The 20804-nt window shown below is 33.1% G+C and overlaps 1 protein-coding gene across 1 annotated transcript in view; it reads right to left on the reverse strand.

Moving 5' to 3' along the window:
• LOC126886618 (estradiol 17-beta-dehydrogenase 11-like) overlaps positions 1-20357 on the reverse strand; it is a 315249-nt gene extending 294892 nt beyond the window's left edge. The window contains exon 1 of the mRNA XM_050653609.1: positions 20104-20357. The gene's annotated coding sequence lies outside the window, so the exon portion shown is untranslated. The remainder of the gene's footprint in view (positions 1-20103) is intronic.
• Positions 20358-20804: the final 447 nt, after the last annotated feature.

A 20804-nucleotide genomic window follows, 5' to 3' on the forward strand; every position in this document is an offset into this window, starting at 1 on the left:
TCTATACATAGATACTTTCTGAATAAGTATTTTATTGCGGCTCGCGAAAAACTGCAACTTGTGAAAAGTGGCTCGGACTATTAAGAAGCTTGGCCACCCCTGTTATATTATGATAATTTAGAACACTGTAACATTTATATCTGAATAGGGCTTGCCCGTGAATAAATAAATAAAATAAAAGAATGATAAATCTGGCAGCATTGCAAGTATTAAATTTAAAATCTCCATATTGCAGATCATTAGCGTTTGCACACGACATCAATATCATAGCAAGAAGAAATGCGGAGCTGGTTCAATCATTCACGGCATTGGAAGCAGCAGCAAAGAATGGGGCTACACGTTAATACTAATAAAACTAAGTATATTAAGATGCCAAATAATAATCAAGTAGCAAAACCAGAAGATCTAAGGGTAAAAACAGAACAAGTGGGTCTCAGTGGAGGTGGAGGTGCATGTAAGACAAACACATTGTAGTGAATGGAAGAGAACAGAGCAGGTAAGTCGCGGTGGAGGTTTAGCGCGATGCCATCTAGGAGGTTTACATCGATGCTTTTGAAAAAAAAAATGAGTTTGTTTAACATGGATGTTTCCCTGTGATTGGTCCGTTCGAAGCCAAGTTGTCATTACCTGTGCTATCTGAGTTGATACTTTTTTATATAATCCCTTTTGTGTATTTAGTTTATTTTTGAATTTCTAAAGTAATTAAATTCAGTAAATTTTTAAAATATGAAGGAGGATCTGATTATTGAATTTTTTCACTATCATCACTTGACTGACACAACATCCCAAAAGCACAGTCTTTTTGCCATTCAAATTTCATTAAACTACTTTACTTGATAGTGGTTCTAGCTCGACTAACAGCGCAGGTGACCTCCTTGCTATGTGCTGTCGACATCGACTGCGACTTAACTACATAGTAGCATCCACCGCGACCTACACCTCCACCTCGAGCCACTTGTTCTGTTCTTACCCTAACGGTTGTAACATATCCTTTGGAAGGAGTAAGGGAGTCCATATATATAGGTTCACAAATCAACCAAAGTAATACAGTAACTGCAGAAATTAATGGACATAATAATATATCTAGGAAATAGAGCGTAAAATGAATTCAAGAAACTTTTAACATCAAACATACCTTCTTCTTCTTTAAGTACCGTGCCCAAATTTTTAGGCGTGGGTAGCTTCCATAACAATTTGCCGATATCGTTCTCGATCTTGTGCGGCATGTAACAATTGATCTGCTGATAAGCCAGTACATTGACGAAGGTTTCGGAGCCATGAATATTTCTTTCGACCAATTCCTCTTTTTCCGTCGATCTTTCCATTGAGTATTAACTGCAGCATCCTGTATCTGCTACCTCTCATTATATGCCCCAGATATTCAAGTTTTCTCTTTTTTATCATCTTCATTACGTCACCTTCGCCTTGACCTACTCTGTTTAAGACTTCTCTGTTTGAAATGCGTTGAACCCAAGATATTCTGAGCGATACGACCACATCTCAAAGGCTTCTAATTTGTTCATCATGTTAACCTTCATGATCCAGGTTTCACATCCATATAGTAATACAGGATACACATAACATTTTAGGAACTTGATTCTTAGTTGTAAGTTCAGCTGAGAGTTGCTCAGAATAGATCTAAGTTTCATAAATGCTCCTCTTGCAATTTCTATACGAGTTTTAATTTCTTCATCCGGATTTAGTGTCTCGTTTATCCAACATCCTAGGTATTTAAAATGGTTAACTTTTGTTATTGATTCATCATTGACAATTAGTTGCATAGGGCCGACGTCTTGTTTACTAACCACAAGTAACTTTGTCTTTGTTGCATTTATGTTAAGTTCGTTATTGGAGCATTCCCTAGTGACTCGATCTATAAGGAATTGAAGATCTTCGATATTTTCAGCCATGATCGCGGTGTCGTCTGCATATCTGATGTTAATAGTTTCTCCCCGATTCGAACTCCACATTGTCCTTCCAAGGCTTCATTAAAAATTATTTCTGAGTAGACGTTAAACAAAGTTGGGGATAACACACAACCCTGTCTGACACCTCTTTGAATGCAAATTTTGTCTGTTTCTTTGCCGTCTACCAGAATAGAAGCTTCTTGATACCAATATAGATGTTGTAAAAGTCTCAGATCTTTATCGTCTATTCCAATCATTTCTAGATATTCAAACAACCTATTATGTTGAACTCTATCAAACGCCTTCTCAAAATCTATAAAGCAGACGTAAATTGGTTTCTGTACTTCCCATGATCGTTGAAGTAATGTTAACATTGAGAACAAAGCTTCCCTTGTTCCCAATCCTTCTCTGAAACCGAATTGTTTGTTTCCCATTGTCTCTTCACATTTCTGCTTGATTCTATTAAGAATTATCTTAAGAAGTAGCTTGAGAGAGTGGCTCATGAGACTAATTAGTCTAAAGTCTTTACATGATGATGTATTAGGCTTTTTTGGGAGTGGAATAAATGTAGACTCTAACCATATCTGTGGCATCATGCCAGTCTCGTATATATGGTTATAAATGTTTGTTAGTTGTGAGACATTGTCGTCATCCAGAAGTTTGAGCCAGTCTGATGGTATTTGGTCAGGGCCTGGAGATTTCCCATTTTTGCTCTGTTTGATGGCTTTCTCTACTTCCGCTTTTAAAATACTAGGACCAGTATTCGCATACTTTGTGGTGTTAAGTGGTGGCCTCGTATCCAGGAAGAGCTCTTTTATATAGTTAGTCCTACATAGTCAAACATACCTACATAGTCACAAAAAGAATGAAAATATTGATATACCGAACACTAATCACTGAATAGTAATCAGGCCCGTACTCACGCGTCAAAAACGTTTGATGATGACAAACAGTGATGAAGACCGTTTAGGCTGTTTTGAACACAAAATCCTCAGACATATCTCTATAAAAGTGTGCAGGAATACGGATTATGGCGTAGACGCTATAATTTTGAGCTTTACCGCCTTTATAGTAGAGATGTTGAAAAAGTGTCTATTCGTTACAAAGTACTGGATACTTACGAATACCGAAAGTAACGATTACTATACAGAGAGGCAAATCGTTACTTTGATTACTTTTATTACTCTGATTACTTTGTTACCTCGTACCAATCGTATCAGAGCGAGTAACGACTATTGTATATACTTTGATTACTTTGATTACTTCGTTACTTCGTACCAATCGTATCAGAGCAAGCAACGACTATTTTATCTACAACCAGTACACTTGATTACTTTCTACCAATCGTATCCCAGCGAGTAAAAACAGATTGGTGAAGGTCGTTATTATATCGGAATACCTATACAAAATACCTATCTACTGAGAAATACGATTCTCGATATGATTACCGGTACTTAAATACAAAAGTAACAAAAGTAATCATAGTAATCAAAGTAACGAATACTGTAAATGATCACTTTATACAAAAGTAACGATTTGTAACGAATACTCGAAAGTAACTATAATCAACATGTCTACTTTATAGTGGGCCTAGTATCGGTAGTCCATCAAAATAAACAGGCTGCGGTGGCTAGGACACATAAAGAGCATGAACGAGATAGAGCCGTCGAAACACATTTATAACCAAAGGCGGAGTAGTGCAGAGACGAGACAGGCCCATAACACGATTTAATGACCATGTGGAAGGCGACTTACTAGAGTTAAAAGCACGAAATTGGAAAACCAAGGCGAATGATAGGAAGGAATGGAAGCTGATTCTAGAACAGGCAAAGACCCACCATGGGTTGTGGAGCCAATGATGATGATGATATGAGAGGTATAGAATCAAAACTCGGTTTCTCCAAAATTTCGTTTGCCACAAATCGCTAAAAACACGCACGGATTTAAGTTTTATATTATAGAATTTAACCATCTTCTTCTTCTTCTTTTAACCGATTTCTATCCAACTTTGGAATAGTTATATATTTGGAACTGTTATATGTTCAGTTACATTTTTTACTTTTGTTTTCTCTCTTATCCATTTGTTTGATTTTCTGTCTTGTAGTTTTATTCCCAACATGGATCTTTCCATTTTTCTCTGAGTTATTTCAATTTTGTTTATGTTGGCAAGAATTTAACCATAGAAACTGATATTACATAATGAGTGAAATCCAACTTTCGTCAAAATATTTGGCATTTTTGTTTGGAGAGAAACTCGTTAGGAGAAAGCAAGTTTTGAAACAATTCCCTTTTTTGGAGATGGAATTTTACAACTTTTGGTTTTTGCCGATTTTAATAGAATAAAAGTAATTAGCTTGATAGTAGTACAACAGATCTTATCGGTTCCAATGACGGTATAGTTCTTGGAAAATCATGCCTAATACCGTAATTTTCTCAACTTACAGGTTTTTTTTCTTCTTAGTTTTTGTCCATTCATTTTGCATCGGTGTTCTTTTCCTTGCCTTTTTATCAGGTCCTATAGGAGTCACTTGAGCATCCATTACAAATAAAAGAAAAATATTACTGTAATACAACTTATTTTAAAAGAAAAAACTATGCAAATAGATAGTATTTTAAGTTAATAGCTAATAAAACTAGTAAACAAACACTGACGTTGCATTAGACAAATAGAGTGATTAAATCTGTGTGGGTCCCCTCCACTCACTTTACACGCCTCCTATTGGTCGGTTGGAGAAAGACGGGTTTCACGCAGAACTGTCATAGGAGAAAGACGGGTTTGATTCAAAAGTCAACTTTTAACATTGAATTTGTATTGGATAAAGCTAATTTGTAGTCAAAATTGGTCTGGATTCGTGTAGGGTTCAACAAATAAATTCAGGAAATATAAACAACTTAATTTCGGTCATGGATGGAGAAAGCAAGTTTTGATTCTATACCCTTCATATTATAGAATAGGTGAACATTTTTTTTATTGCAATTTTCAAAATATTGCATGGGATTGTTCTGAGAATTTTAGTGGCTAGGTTGTTGTTAAAATACACTCGAATCCAAGGTAGACGAATTCAAATTTATCACTGTGAAGCCAACAGTAAAAGTTTTTTTTAAATTATACGGTTTTCTTCTGTTTTCCATTGTCTATATTTTCCATTTAGCTCACCAAGCAAGGTTAAATGATATACAGACTAGACTATTACAGCACATTTCAATGGCATATTGCTACTATAAACTGTTTATTACTTAATTGTCGGTAAATGCATGAGATTTAAGATAGTGGTGCAATAATTAAGGTCAGTTTTAGATAAACATATTATTGCATTCCCTGCTAAATCAATATCTCCCCATGTCATAGGTTACAACAAAAGATCAATTTGATTGACTTGTTAAACGATTTTCATGGTCAATTATAATTACTTATATGGGTAAATGAGGTTAACGCATTCAAAAATAATGAATATTTTATTATAGATAAGTATTCACAAGAATTTTACCATGACTTTATTGAAGGTCCTCTCATATAAAAGATATTTTTTTTTCAAAATCAGTGTACATATATACATTATTAATTGAATGTTAACATATTCCTAATTATCACCTTGAATGAAGTTCTTAGTTATAAAAAAAAACAAATAAAAACGACAACAACAGCAATCAAAATAAAATTAATTGCTACGATAAAAATAATCCAAAAAACAAAAAACAGTAAAATCATTTTATAATAAACTTTATAAATAAAAATAATCCGTTTATAATAAACAATGATAAAAATGTTGTTCTGAAGCTATTTTCTTGTGGCATTTTTACAATTTTAACTATTTAGAATGGGAAATAAGCCACAATATTATTAAAAAATGATTTTTATTAACGTTTCGACGCCCAATACCCAGGAACGCAACTCATAAATATTGGCAATATCATTTTAAAGTCTTCTACTTTAAAATGTATCATATGTATCTGAATTGCCGATATAAATGAGTCAAATTAAATAAATTATTAGAAGAATTTTTTTACTAAGCAACAACATTTTTGTTTATATTAATAGTATTTTGTATTTTGACAACGGCACCCGATTTGGGCGTCGAAACGTTAATAAAAATCATTTTTTAATAATATTGTGGCTTATTTCCCATTCTAAATAGTTAAAAATGATAAAAATATTTGTTGGAATTTTCCGGGGGAGGACTTTTTTGGGAAGCACACAATTACAGGAAAAGTCAGAGTAAGATCTTGGAAGATTTATAGGTAAGTGCTATGAGTTGGTAGGGTGAGAGTACATTATTATTGCTTATATTCAAGAGACGAGGTGGAAAAGACAAATATCGAAAGAAGATAGAAAGAATTAGATAAAGGATACAAATAATTGTGGTATATAGAGAAAAGTAATAGTATGGGCCATTCCACGAACATACGCCTGTTTTGGATTACTTCGACAACGAATATTTTACTGTGCAAAATAAGAAGAACGAACGTAAATTGCAAATTACATTGTTGTTTATTGGAATAATTATTAGCGCCATTTACGTTCGTACTTCTTATGTTGCACAGTAAAATATTCGTTGTCGAAGTAATCCAAAACAGGCGTATGTTCGTGGAATGGCCCATAGCAGTAGAGTTGGTGTAATTGCTGATAGAGGGAGAAATAAAAGGGAATGTATTAGTCGTTATAAGAAAGAATGATATAATAATGTCAGTGAAGTTTGTACTTGATAAGTGGACAGCACACATATCCAACGAAAGTGTGCTGGAGACTATGTACAGAGAGCAAGAATTGATCAACATCATAAAAACGAGAAAGGTTCAATATTTCGTTCATACAATGAGAGGACCTAAATATCGCTTACTCCGTATGATCATTCAGGTCAAAATCGAAGGAACACGCTGGGTTGCAAGAAAACAACTCTCACTGTTCTGGCTTCGTAAGATTAGACAATGGACAGGTCGAACAGTCGAGGAATTGTTTCATATAGCTGCGGACCGAGAAACATTTCATCAGCTTGTTAATACGACGATAGCCAATGCTTGAAAACAAGCATGGTACACAAAGAAGAAGTGGGTCTGGGTAAAGAGAAAAGAAATGCTTTCTATAATTCTTACATAATATGAGTTTAATGCTCCGTGATCTTTGAGTATTGACTTTAGACCATTCTTTCCTACCCAACCAACACTGCTAATATTAATTTCTGTTCATAAATAATGGTGTCGAGGACCAAAGTCCGTTTGGTTTACTTAAGAGGATTCGTTTTACGTATTGTACAGAAATCGATTTAATTTTGTTTTTTGTTTTATTTTAATACATTTTTATTTCAATTAAACTTGGATTTTACTGAGTCTGATGTCTAATAGCGCTACCTGTTCTAATAGAGCTCAAATTGTAAAAGGCCGCTCAAAAAGTGACAGTAACTAGTGCCACGACTGGTAAGTGTGGTAAGATTAATAAGGCAAAGAGACTTTCTCAAACATCGCGGAGAACTGACAGGAACGATTCCAAAAGTCAAGCCTTCCAAAGAATCTGGACATGACATACCTACTAACCCAGGAAATTTTAGTCCTTACAAGACAATTACAAGACATTACAATACCAAGACAAATGTCTCAGGCAGTGTTAGTGAACCAAATACGGAAGTGGACTACACACTTTTATAAAAAGCGCTTGGGCGCAATAGACTTTATGGAGAGGCAAATGCTAGAGGAATTAAGCCCGGCCTACGAGATCGATGAACAAGATCTACTAAAAGCTTTACCAGAATTGTTAGGAGGCCGTATATTATTATGGTATATACCGAAACAACAACAAAAATTGTAAATCATGGAAAAACTTCAGCGAAGAATTTAAAAAAACTTTTTATCCCAGATGAAATGTTGCTGTAATTGGAGAAGCAAATCATAAACAGAGAGACAGAATAAATATGTTACCAAGACTGAAAGATTTAACGGGATTAAAAGATTTAGCCCAGGATTACGAAGCCATGTAAGAGCAAAATAATTTATATCCTAACCTCCAAAACTATGGTGCCAAAGGAATGTGCTTTAGATACAAGATGCCAGGCCACAGCTGTAAAGATTGCAAGTCTTTACTCTAGCGTCTAAGTATCCCTCTATAGGGATGGCAAAAACAAATTAGACATCGATATATCGTATTATTATGATACATCGAATGAAAATATCGATAATATACGATATTTATCGGAGAAAATATAATATGCAATATATCGATATTTTCTTCTTCTCGTTGTCTTTTCTTTGGTTTACTTGATTAAAAAGCTCCACCATGTTTTTGTTTTAAGTGGACGTATAAATTGGACGTATTTAGTGATGTTTTTAAAACTTTGGAGCAAAAATTGCATCGAGATTGTTCTTTAATAATTTTATTAAAATGCAATTAAACATTGCTTTTGGGTGAAGCCATTATAGGGCTAGTCTAGGGCGCATCTTTTTTTGAGATGGACGTTGAGAGGTGACTCAAATTTTTTTGCAGAAATTGCTTGAAAATGACTCAAATAATAATATTTGAGTTATCCTCCCACTCAAAATAGTCCGGAACATTGTTTAAATAATCAAAATGTCAAAATATGAAGGAAAAATTCGATTTTTTTATTGGCTTTTTGATTATAACTTTAAAACTATTCATTTCTGAGAAAAGTTGAACTGACATAAAAGTTGCGTAATTAAATTTCCTACAATATAGAATTGGTTCAAAAATTAAAAAATAGTCACCCTTGTTGCAAAATAGCAATAATTGCAAAAAAAAACATACAAAAACAAGTACTCGCATTTTACGTTTTTCAACCATTTATGCTACACTTAGGACCTTTATGTTTTACCCAGAAAAACTTTATGATATAGTCAAACAACACTGTAAATTTCATTAAAATTGGTTTAACATATTTTGCAAAATAAATTTTGCAATCCAGCTTTCGCAAAAAAAATTCATTTTTGTAAAATGTTGCAGGACTAAAAATAAAGCAGAGAGCAAGTTGAATTTTTTTTGCGAATAGAAGTGTACTGTACCTTTTATTTGCAATTTGCAAAATTAAAATGGATTAATTACCACGGCGTCAGGAAATTTTTTAAATAAACATTAATTTTTGGTGCTACGCGCAGGACAGCGGTGTTCGATTCACACCCAAGTTGATTTCCACCAAAATTTCTTCCAATCTTTATCTAATATATTATTTTCTTACTCTATATTTTGTTTTATTTTAATATTTTAATTCCACAAAAATCAAACTAATTTTATTATTGTTTGTGAAATATTGTTTAAACAATTGCATATATTTAAAAATAATAAAGTTTTATTTTCTAAGTTAAAATATATGAACAAAGAAAGTTTTTGCTAAAAAAAGTGTTATTTCAAAGGATAGAGTATGTGTTTTTATTTTGCAATAAACAAATTTATTTATTTGTATCGAAATGTAATAAAAATTAAAATGTATCAATCATTATCAAAGGTCATTGGAATGCCCAATCAGAGCAAACTATCTGCTGTCCTGCGCGTAGCACCAATAATTAATGTTTATTTAAAACAATTCCTCACGCCGTGGTAGTTAATCGATTTTAATTTTGCAAATTGCAAATGAAAGGTACAGTACACTTCTATAAGCAAAAAGGATTTCAAGTTTCTATCTGCTTTATTTTCAGTCCTGTATCTTTTGAAAAAATGAATTTTTTTGCGAAAGCTGGATTGCAAAATTTATTTTGCAAAATCTATTGAACCGATCTTAATGAAATTTACACTATTGTTTTATTGTATCATAGAGTTTTTCTGGGTGAAATATGAAGGTCCTAAGTGTAGCATAAATGGTTGAAAAACGTAAAATGCGAATACTTGTTTTTGTATGTTTTTTTCGCAATTATTGCTATTTTGCAACAAGGGTGACTATTTTTTAAATTTTTAACCAATTTTATATTATAGGAAATTTAATTAAGCAACTTTTATGTCAGTACAACTTTTCTCGAAAATGAATACTTTTAAAGTTATAATCAAAAAACGAAGAAAAAAATCGAATTTTTCCATCATTTTTTGACATTTTGATTATTTAAACAATGTTCCGGACCTTTTTGAGAGGGAGGATAACTCAAATATTATTATTTGAGTTATTTTCAAGCAATTTCTGCAAAAAAATTTGCGTCACCTCTCAACGTCCAAATGTACTATAGTATATTGTGCAACAAGTGCAGAAAGGTACTAATTTCTCACGAGTTTGAAAAGTTGCGGTACGAGCGCAAGCGAGTGCCGCAATTCAAACGAGTGAGAAATTACCTTTCTGCACGTGTTTCACACTATACTTTTTCTACAAGCACAGTTTTTCCTAAAAATAAAAATCACAATTTCCAAACGACGATTAATTATAATAGGTACCTATGTGATAAATTTTAAACTGTATTTAATTAATACCTACTAATCAATTTAAATTCCTTATACCTAAATAAATTGCACAGAAATCAGTTTAAAAAATTAATGCACTGCCTTAATTTGTTTAAATTTAAACAATTATTACACATTATTGACATTATATTTATGGAGTCACGGATTTACACAAAACCTACTTCATTCGACGTCTCTTGCACAGGTTGCTAAATCCTTATTGGTTATTTGATAATTATAAAATGTTTAATAAGAATAAAATTGTAAAATAAAACAGTTGTAACATCCATAATTTAGTTTCTATGCTATAGTTAAATATAATAATTGTCTTATAGGTTATATATTTGTCTAAAGTTTAACCACGGATGTAAACAGAATATAACGTTACTCAGAATGCGGTAGTCCACGGATGTAAACAGAATATAACGTTACTCAGAATGAGGTAGTCAACTGTGCAGAAAAGAACTTTGCGGCACAGAAACGTCACTTTGCGGCACAGAAACGTCACTTTTCTGCACACTAATGTCAAATATCTTATACTGTGAGAAAATATCAAGTTTGCTAACATAAAACCGTGCAGAAAAGTGCACTTTGAATAGTGGTTGTAGAAAAATATTTTTACAGATGCGCCCTGGTCTAGGCAGTCAGTGAGGGTATTTGGTTCGGAAATTTCATCCTACTACATAGATTTACTTGATATTTTCACAGTAAGTAGGGAATAGCTTAAGAAACAAAGTCTACCCTATGACGATGTGCGCTTTTATCATGGGGGTGGTTTCCACCCCTTTTCGGGGGAGAAATTTGTTTTGGTTAAAATAGCCACGGAAGAGGCCAGAGAACCTAATTCTAATCAAAAACAACTGTTCCATAATTATTTTTTGAAAACTCAATACTCTTTGAGTTTTCGTGGTTGAAAATTGGCCATTTTCATTGAAAAATGACACCTTTTCGGACAGATTTTTGCGAATACTTAAAAACTATAAATCTAACAAAAAAACTATACAAAATATTTTTGTACCTTATAAAAAAACAAAGAAATTCGTTCCTTCATAAATCTTCTAGTTATAATACAAAAAGAGATATGGTGGGTGAGAAGAGTTTGTTTTTTTGGTGCATGCTCAAATCGGTGTATTCACCTTGAAATAAAAGAGAAACGGTCGATTTCAGGTGTATAATGATACTAATAACTTTTGTAGTGCTTGAAAAGGCATTTAAAATGAGAAATATTAAATGTCAATTACATTCAAACTAAGCGAGATATGCTACAAAAAATTGATGACTAATGTATTTTTTCTACAACCGTGTTAAAAATGCAATTTTTAGCACTCCATGCGTGCGTTAAAAATGCTACTTTAAGGCACTAGTGCTTTAAAATATTTTTAAGGCACTGCAATTCGTATTGACCGTATAGACAATTTTGATGTAATGTCAAAAAAATATAAAAATGGAATGTCAGTCAAGTTCAAGTAAAAGTTTTTGTAGATATTGTCCTGTAATTACGTTTGTAGAAAAAATATTGTATGATACTCATGTTAAAAAGTACATTTTAAGGCACTCATGTGAATTGCAGCATTCGCTATCGCTCATTCTGCAAACTTTCACATGCGTGCCTTAAACGTGTACTTTTAATACTTATATCATAAATAACTATTAAGAAGAAATGAGAAGTCATCCATGAGAAGAGAAGTAATCACTCATTCATCAGAAATAAAATACATCGTTTTGCTTTTACAATACTTTTTATTATAGTGTAATTTCTATATCCAAAAATTTGGACTGGTTTAAAATGAACGGTTTTTGAAAAAAATAAAATCAAATTATACAGCGCATTTTTAAATTTTCTTCAAAATCTTCCTTTTTCTCCATGTAACGCGAAAATGATAGGAGATACGAAAAAAAGATACCACACAAAAATGTGGGGTTCTTTTAGATAAAAAATTCGTTTTTATTTTTCATTACTGTATCTCTTATCATTTTCAAGTTACATGGAGAAAAAGGAAGATTTTTAAGAGAATTTAAAAATCGCTCTATAATTTGATCTTATTTTTTTAAACCATTCAATTTAAACCCGTCCAACTTTTTGAACATAGAAATAATACTATAATAAAAGGTTTACAAAATACATTTACATTCTGGTGGATGGGGGTTAAAATTACTTCTCATTTTTTCTTAAAATACATTAGTTATCAATTTTGTTTGCAGCATTTTGTTTGCAGTTTGCATCTCGCTTAGTTTGAAAGAAATAGATCTTTAAAATATTGCTCATTTTAAAGGTCTTTTCAAGCACTACAAAAGGTATTAATAGCATTATACACCTAAAATCGACCGTTTCTTTGATATTTCAAGTTAAATACACCAATTTGGGCAGGTACCAAAGAAACCAACTCTTTTCACTTGCCATATCTCTTTTTGTGTTATAAGTGGAAGATTTGTGAAGGCAAGAGTCTCTTTGTTTTTTTATAACCTACAAAAATGTTTTATATAGTTTTTTTTACTTAGATGCATAGTTTTCAAGGTATTTGCGAAAAACCGTTCGAAAAGGTGTTATATTTCAATGAAAATGGCTAATTTTCAACCACGAATATCTCAAAAAGTATTGACTTTTCAAAAAAGAAAAATATAGAACAGTTTTTAGAAATTATAGAACAAAAAATATAGAAATGTTCACCCCTGAGAAGGGATGGAAACCACCCCCAAGATAAAACCTCACATCGGCATAGGGTAGACTTTGAATTAAGAGATAAGTAGAGGCTATTTCCAAAATTTCATTAAAATCCATGCAGTAGGATAGAATTCGGAGGTAATATCCTATTCTTGCTCCCATCGACTGGCGTATTATTGTTTCTCGTTTTATTATTATTAACTACCTACACACAAATTCAATAATAGGTACCTACTTGGACCAATAGAAACGAAATGTTGGATTCCAACACCAGTAATCTTTACATCTTGAATTTTAGGGTTTTAGTAAATACAATACAATTATTATAAAACTTTATAGAAAGTTCTACGTGAACGTGACAAATGTTAAATTTGAAATCGTTTTATTACTGGTTTACATAGCGTGCCCTATTGAAAAATATTGTTATAAGTTAAAAAATATTATATGGTACTACCTGAAATTTTAAAGGTAGGTGGTAGGTATACGAGATTCAAATTAAATAATACTGGTCGAAAATCTTGATTATATTTCTTTAGTATGGTAGAATATTTCTTTAGTATAGTATACTAATGCCCGGTTGCACCAACAGATCTTAAGCTTAAGTCGAGAATATCATAAGAATTAATTTAATATAATTATAATATATTACAATAAGAATACCATAATATAATAATAGATATAATTGATAATAAGGTAAGAATCTAAAATTATGGTGCAACGTAAGTGATACTCAAGGAGGCCCTATCTATAAGTAGAGCTTAGCTAATCTGGAGCTTAAGATCTGTTGGTGCAACCAGGCATTAGCGTCTTAAAACAGTAAGGATTTAATTCATATTATAAGATTTTATTATAATTTTATATCTTGCCAATATGGTATATTAATCATGTGTGGGCGATACATTGAATCTCAAATATCGATACATTTTCCGATATATCGAAAGTCGAATATCGATAGAATTTTAAAATATATCGATATATTTAATGTATCGATACATCGTTGCCATCCCTATCCCTCTAGCGTCATTTGAGACTTCACATGCGCATCAATCCACATCTTTGTTCCGTAGGAAAAGCACAGTGAAAACTATACAGCTACTAATGGTAGGGGAGCCCAAGCGGGGATTTTTGCAGTTACTCGAGCGCGTCAGATTATTACATGGGGAGAAACCTTGTACCCTGAAAATGTACCTCTACCATATTATATTGGCTCTTAATGCAGGGGAGTTCGTTAAGGGGGGCCGAAAAAAAATCTATCCTTAGAAAAATAGAAAAACTCGAAATTGTCAGATTAAGATAAGGTAAGTTAAGTACATGTAAAACAGTGTAATATTTCAAAAATATGAAGATTTGAGCGGGGCGTAAGGAAATGGGTGAGTCCCAAAGTTTCACAAGAAAAAAGTGAATATTTCGCGAAATGAATGACAGATCGAAAAACTAAAAAATACTTACTCAATATTTTTCAAAAATCTATCAAATGATATTCAATATCTATCTATATATCAAATCTACCAAACACGACTTCCCACGGAGAGGGGTGGGGGTAAATTTAATATTTTAAATACGAATCCCGCGATATTTCGCGAAATGAACATCAGATCGAAACACTGAAAAATACACTTATTCAATATTTTACTTTAAATAGGAGGTGGGGTGGGGGGTTACTTTAAAATCTTAAATGGGAGCCCCCATTTTTTATTGCAGATTTGGATTCTTTACGTAAAAATAAGTAACTTTTATTCGAGACATTTTTTCGAAGTATGGATAGATGGCGCTATAATCTAAAAAAACGATTGTTGACAATGGAAAATTAAATTTAAAATGGACAAGTCCCCACTAAAATGGAAAACTTTACTTAACATTTTTTGGTTTTAGGACCTACTCTTCACAACCCAATAGGTCCACAAAGCGCTCGGGTGACCGCATATTTAGCATACTCTGCTCCCCTACCATAAAAGCTGATCAAATTCGGTAGCAGAATTTTTATTCTAGAGTTAGACTAGATTAGGGTTCCACAAAAGATATTAGGTCAATCATCACCATGAAAGATTTTCATTCCGGATGGAATGTTTGCTGCTCTTACTTAAAGCTCTCTGATTCGCTTATTGCGGTCAATCACTCTGCATTCTTCTTGTGTATTGTCAAAGTTTGTTATTTGACTTGGCTTTCGTTACAATTTTCTTCCACTCATTTCGTTGTGTGCATAGTCCCCACAAACAAGTATTTAGATACCCAAATATAATGATATAGTCATAGATACTGGTCAGTCATAAAGAAGACCTTCAGAATGTAATAAATCAATGAATGTAATCAGTTTTAATTGGCGAAGTGCAAGAGCAAACAACTTTTATCGCGCTCCGCGCTCGTAAATTTATGAGATGCGACAAAAGTTATACAGGGTGTTTCATTAATAATTGTCCATATAGTAACTGGAGAAACCTTAGCACAAAATACGAAGATTTAACCTAAAACACTTAAATAAAATGTGGTTCCTTACTGAGTTACAGGGTGTTTTCTCTAAAAATTTAAAAACTAATTTTGCTCAGAATTTTAAAAGTATTTAACGTATCCTTTTTATACTTGGCAGAAAGTGCAACTACTATATACCCTACTAGATTATGATAAACAAACGTTTCTAGCTACTACCAGAGGCGTACGACAGGGGATAGTGAATGGTTGACCCTTCTCAAATTCTACGCCACTGGAAGAATCACTATGTTAGTGCCATTTTTAGATTCTTTAATACTTTCTACGTAAATAATATACTCTTCATTGGTAACGATAAAGTAATTAGTTTTCGAGATATTTGAAGTTAAATATGAAACGGCAAAGTTATTTTGATTAATAATTTATAAATATCATTCATATGATTAAAACTTAAAAATTATTTGTACCCAGTACTTTAAAACTATTTGGCGTATCCTTATCATACTTGGCAGACAGTGTAAGTACTGTACGTCCTACTAAATTAAGATAAATAAAGGTTTTTAGCTACTACCAGAGGCGTACGACAGGGGATAGTGACTGGTTGACCCTTCCCAAATTCTACGCCAATGACGAAATTGCCATTTTAGTGTTATTTTTTGATTTTGCAATACTTTTTATGTAAATAATAGACTCTTCATTTGGAATGATAAAATGATTAGTTTTCGAGATATTTGAAATTAAAAATGAAGCGACACAATACATTAATCAAAATAACCGTCTCGTTTCATTTTTAACTTCAAAGATCTCGAAAACTAATGACTTTATCGTTACGAGTTAAGAGTATATTATTTTCATATAAAGTATTGGAGAATCCAAAAATTGAACTAAAATAGGAATTCCGCCAGTGGCGTAGAATTTTGAAAGGGTCATCCATTCACTTTCCCCCGTCGTACGCCTCTGGTAATAGCCAGAAACGTTTGTTTAACATAATTTAGTTGCTTGTACAGTACCTATACTTCCTGCCAAGTGTTAAAAGCATACGTGGAATAGTTTTGAAATGCTGAGCAAAAATAGTTTTTAAATTTTTAGATAAAACACCCTGTAACTTCCTAAGGAACCACATTTTATTTAAGTGTTTTAGGTTAAATCTTCGTATTTTGTGCTAAGGTTTCTCCAGTTACTATATGGACAATTATTAATGAAACACCCTGTATACTGCAAGTGTTTAGATACACAAAATCAGGTTTTTATACAAATTAGCACTTCTGAACAACCAAAGGATTTATTTATAGTCTGAAAAGATATAAATATTGTTATCGGCTTTATTTACGATTATCAAGAAATTCTGATATTTCGACAAATAAAATGCCCCAAGTAAAGTGATCCTTCTTCTTCTTATGGTGACTATCAGTCATCAGTTACGGATATTGGCTATTTTGAGTTGGTTGACTGCCGCCCTTAAAAGTTCGGTAGTTTTCAAATTAAACAATTTTCGTAGGTTATGAGGCCAGAGTATTTTTCTTCTTTTTCCTGAACCACGTTTTAGTCTTTTTCCATGCACTTTACCTTGAAGTATAGTCCAAAAGTAGGTCTTATCATTGTTAATTACGAATTAAATCCAGGATTTCCAGTTTGCGACGTTTTATGGTTATGGCTAGTTAGTGCTCTTTATCCATTCTGTGTAGAACTTCTTTGTTGATAAATCGGTCTATCCAGGAAATTATCTGCCAGAACAACACAATAAAAGTAGATGAAGAACTAACTGACCCAATTGAAGCAATTGACCCGTTGGCAATGGGATAAGACAGGGAAATTTCCTGAGTCCTCTATTGTTCAACCTGATCGTGGATGAAATAATAAAAAAGCTAAGAACTAAAAAAGATTAGCAAATGGGAGAAAAACAACTTAAAATAGTCTGCTATGCAGACGACGCAATACTAATCTCTCAAAGTGAAGATGATTTACAACGTATGCTGCACCAATTTAATGTAACCGCTAGAAAATTTAACATGTTAATTTCCACAAAAAGGACCAAACGCATGGCTATAACAGCAAATCTAATAAGATGTAAATCAGAGCTGGAGGGTCAAATAATAGAACAAGTCATGAAGTTTAAATATCTAGGCATCATACACTATCTAGCTGCGGAAAGCTCGAAACAGTGGAAGATCAAGTGACTGATTCAGGCAACCTGCGGTTCTGTAGCCGCAATTCTCTAAAAGATCATAGATATTTTCTTTTATTTAAACGTGAAGGATCAGTACAAGGCTCAAATATCTTGTCCCTTCTCCAGTGGCGTAGCCTGAGTGTCGGCTGCCCGGGGCGGTAGACAATTTTGCCGCCCTCTAATTTAGGTATTTTCATTAAATGTATACTATACATTCTACTATACATTAAATTATAGAGAACTTTTCGGCGAGAACAGTCATCATTATTTTGCATTATACAGGTTAGATTTTAAATAAAAAAAGTTTATCTAAGTTTTACAATCACGTCTATTAATAGGGCTTTTCATCCACAGTCATTTGTTTCGAGCTTCTGTCATAATAATATGTCGTATAATCCGTGTATATTAATAGTATACACAATCGATGAAAAGCCCTATACAAAAATTCTTTTACTTTAACCAATTAGATACATTGATATAACTTAGATACCTATTACTTAATATTAGGTACACCTTGACGATTTTTAATTAGAACTAGAACGATACTATAATGTTATATTTTTATTGAAAACCAATATGAGTATTTGTTAGAATTAAAAACAAAACTTCCGTCTTCAATTCAAAATTTATAGGTCTACTTTTCTTAAGAGCAAAAGTCTTTTATTGCACCGTCAATGTCTATCGCATCACATACCTCTTGCTCAATAGACAAAATAGTCAAATTAGTTAGTCTTGGAGTACTCATTGTCGATCGTAAATAATTTTTAATCAATTTCAATTTTGAAAAACTTATCTCACAGCTGGCATTGCTTATAACAACTGTGAAAAATATTCGTAACATTATTAAAATATTGGGCAGAGTATCTTCCAGCTTGGATTTAACAATACATTTAAATAATTCAAGTGAGTCTACATTAATCAATTTATTTTCGTTGCCTGTAGCAGCAACGAAAGTCAGCAGTCGAAGTCTTTCCAGCTTGAAATCCTGCTCGTCATTTTCATCAGATGCGTAGTCTAGATTACACTCAGTGTTGTCTGGGTCTGGATCTAATAATATAGCCGGAAAACTTATCCGTTAAATTCTGTAGCTGTTGAAAAAGCTCACGAATTTCTACAATAACTCTATCTCACGAAGAAAACAGCTTTCGTCTCAATTCATTTTCACAAGACAAGTTAGCATCTCTAGTTTCATCATCAAAAGTATGCTTTCTTGTTATGCCCTCCGAGGTTTTATGGAAATTCCAAGTTTTTCACACATACTTTTTGCATAACCTATGGCTCCATTTGCCCATTCCTCTCTTTTCTCTGTCAATATCATATGCAAAGCATTTACTTTCTTAGCGCACAATCTTATAGGTCTGGATCCCGCGTATGAAAAAAAAGTTGATTAATAGCAAGCTGAAAATTTGTTAATAGCTTAAGGGTGTCTAGTCGGATAAACTTTGATATATGGGAACACTGGAACAGGGGCAGTTTTAATTGTGGAACAGGTTAAAAATTTGGAACGGTCACACCACGAAAACGGCACATGTATTTTGTCCGACAGAACAGACTTAAACTCTTCTAACAGAGATTAAACTCTCATACAAAAATCAGACTGCTATTTATCACCAAATGGGCGTTTTAATGAGTGGAACATGTAGAATATGTCAAATGACAGGAATTATGACAGGTGATAAATAGCAGTCTGATTTTTGCATGAGACTTTAATCTCTGTTCGGAGAGTTTAAGTATGTTCTGTCGGACAAAATAAATGTGCCGTTTTAGTGGTGTGACCGTTCCAAATTTTTAACCTGTTCCACAATTAAAACTGCCCCTGTTCCAGTGTTCCCATATATCAAAGTTTATCCGACTAGACACCCTTAAGCTAATAACAAATTTTCAGCTTGCTATTAATCAACTTTTTTTTCATACGCGGGATCCAGACCTATTAGGTCAAGTCTCCTTGTTTGTAAATTGTTCCCTTGTTCCCATAAATCAGTATAGACGTTGTTGCCAGTCGCTACAAAATATCATTCAAAGAAAAGAAATTCCCCGAATTCGTCACAAAATAAGTAATGAAAAATTCCGTGCTCCTTTCAATCGGTCCGAATTTGTAGTTGCGATAAAAATATAAAATGGTTCAAATATTTACAAAATATTTTTATTATTAATTATTGTTACATTTTGCCGCCCGCTAAAAAGTGCCGCCCAGGGCGGCCCGCCCCTGCCGCCCCCACTACGCTACGCCACTGCCCTTCTCAAATTTCCCCGAAAAAACATTATTGGAGTAGTTTTATCCTCACTAAATTTAAATATCACATGTTACCCCTAGGTTTTTTTCCAAAATATATTAAAAAATAATCATGCCTCAAACAATTATTACAGTATAAAATTTGTTCTGTATGCTATTTACATAATTTAATACAGTATAGTTTATACTGTCTAATGAAATTTATTTCATTAAGCAGTCATTGAGATAGTAACATTCAATATTTCAGTAAAAATTTTATATTATACTTTTTATTTTGGTAACGTCAAATAAGATCATTAATGTATTATATTTGTCTACTGTTCCTTAAAAAATCAGAATAGAACTAACCTCAATATTCTCCCAGTCAAATGCCGAAAGCGAATAGCGAATCACAACAAAAACAGCGTCATCGACATTTGAAAACTGCGGCGGTGCGAGAATTTCAAATTAGGCAAAAATGTCGGTCATTACAATCGTCTCTGTGGTCAATGTACATTCACTTCACCTGCACAACTGATCTGATGGCGCATTTACGTTACAAAGGAAACTGAAACCATTTCAGAGGACTAGGATGGATGTGGCCACCTCCGCGTCGTCGGCCGACTCTTCGCCGTCGCGACGGTGTTTTGTTTTGGTGCGTTGCTATGGAAACAGGGGTTGCCGCAACGCGTGCGTGGACCAATGGGGTTAATGGAAGTAAACTTAAAATATATTAGATTAGGTCAGTAAAACTATATACAGTTGAACCTCAATAAGTCGGATTAATCGGGACCGCAGCCGATCCGGGTTATCGAAAATCCGGATTAGCCAGAAAATATGGTAAAAATGAATAAAACACATATAAATAATAAACAAATACACATTATAATTGAAGACCATAGGAAAATAACTTGATAAGTCACTTTTCTGGTTTTGTTCAGGAGAACATTTTTAAGGTTTAACTCTGTGATTTCTCAGAATACTTTCAGGTTAACAAGGGTCTAAGACAGGGATGCTGCCTGTCCCCTACCCTTGTCAAAATTTATATAAACACGGCTCTGAAGAAATGG

This window comes from Diabrotica virgifera, chromosome 6, assembly GCF_917563875.1.
Source record: "Diabrotica virgifera virgifera chromosome 6, PGI_DIABVI_V3a".
NCBI lineage: Eukaryota > Metazoa > Arthropoda > Insecta > Coleoptera > Chrysomelidae > Diabrotica > Diabrotica virgifera.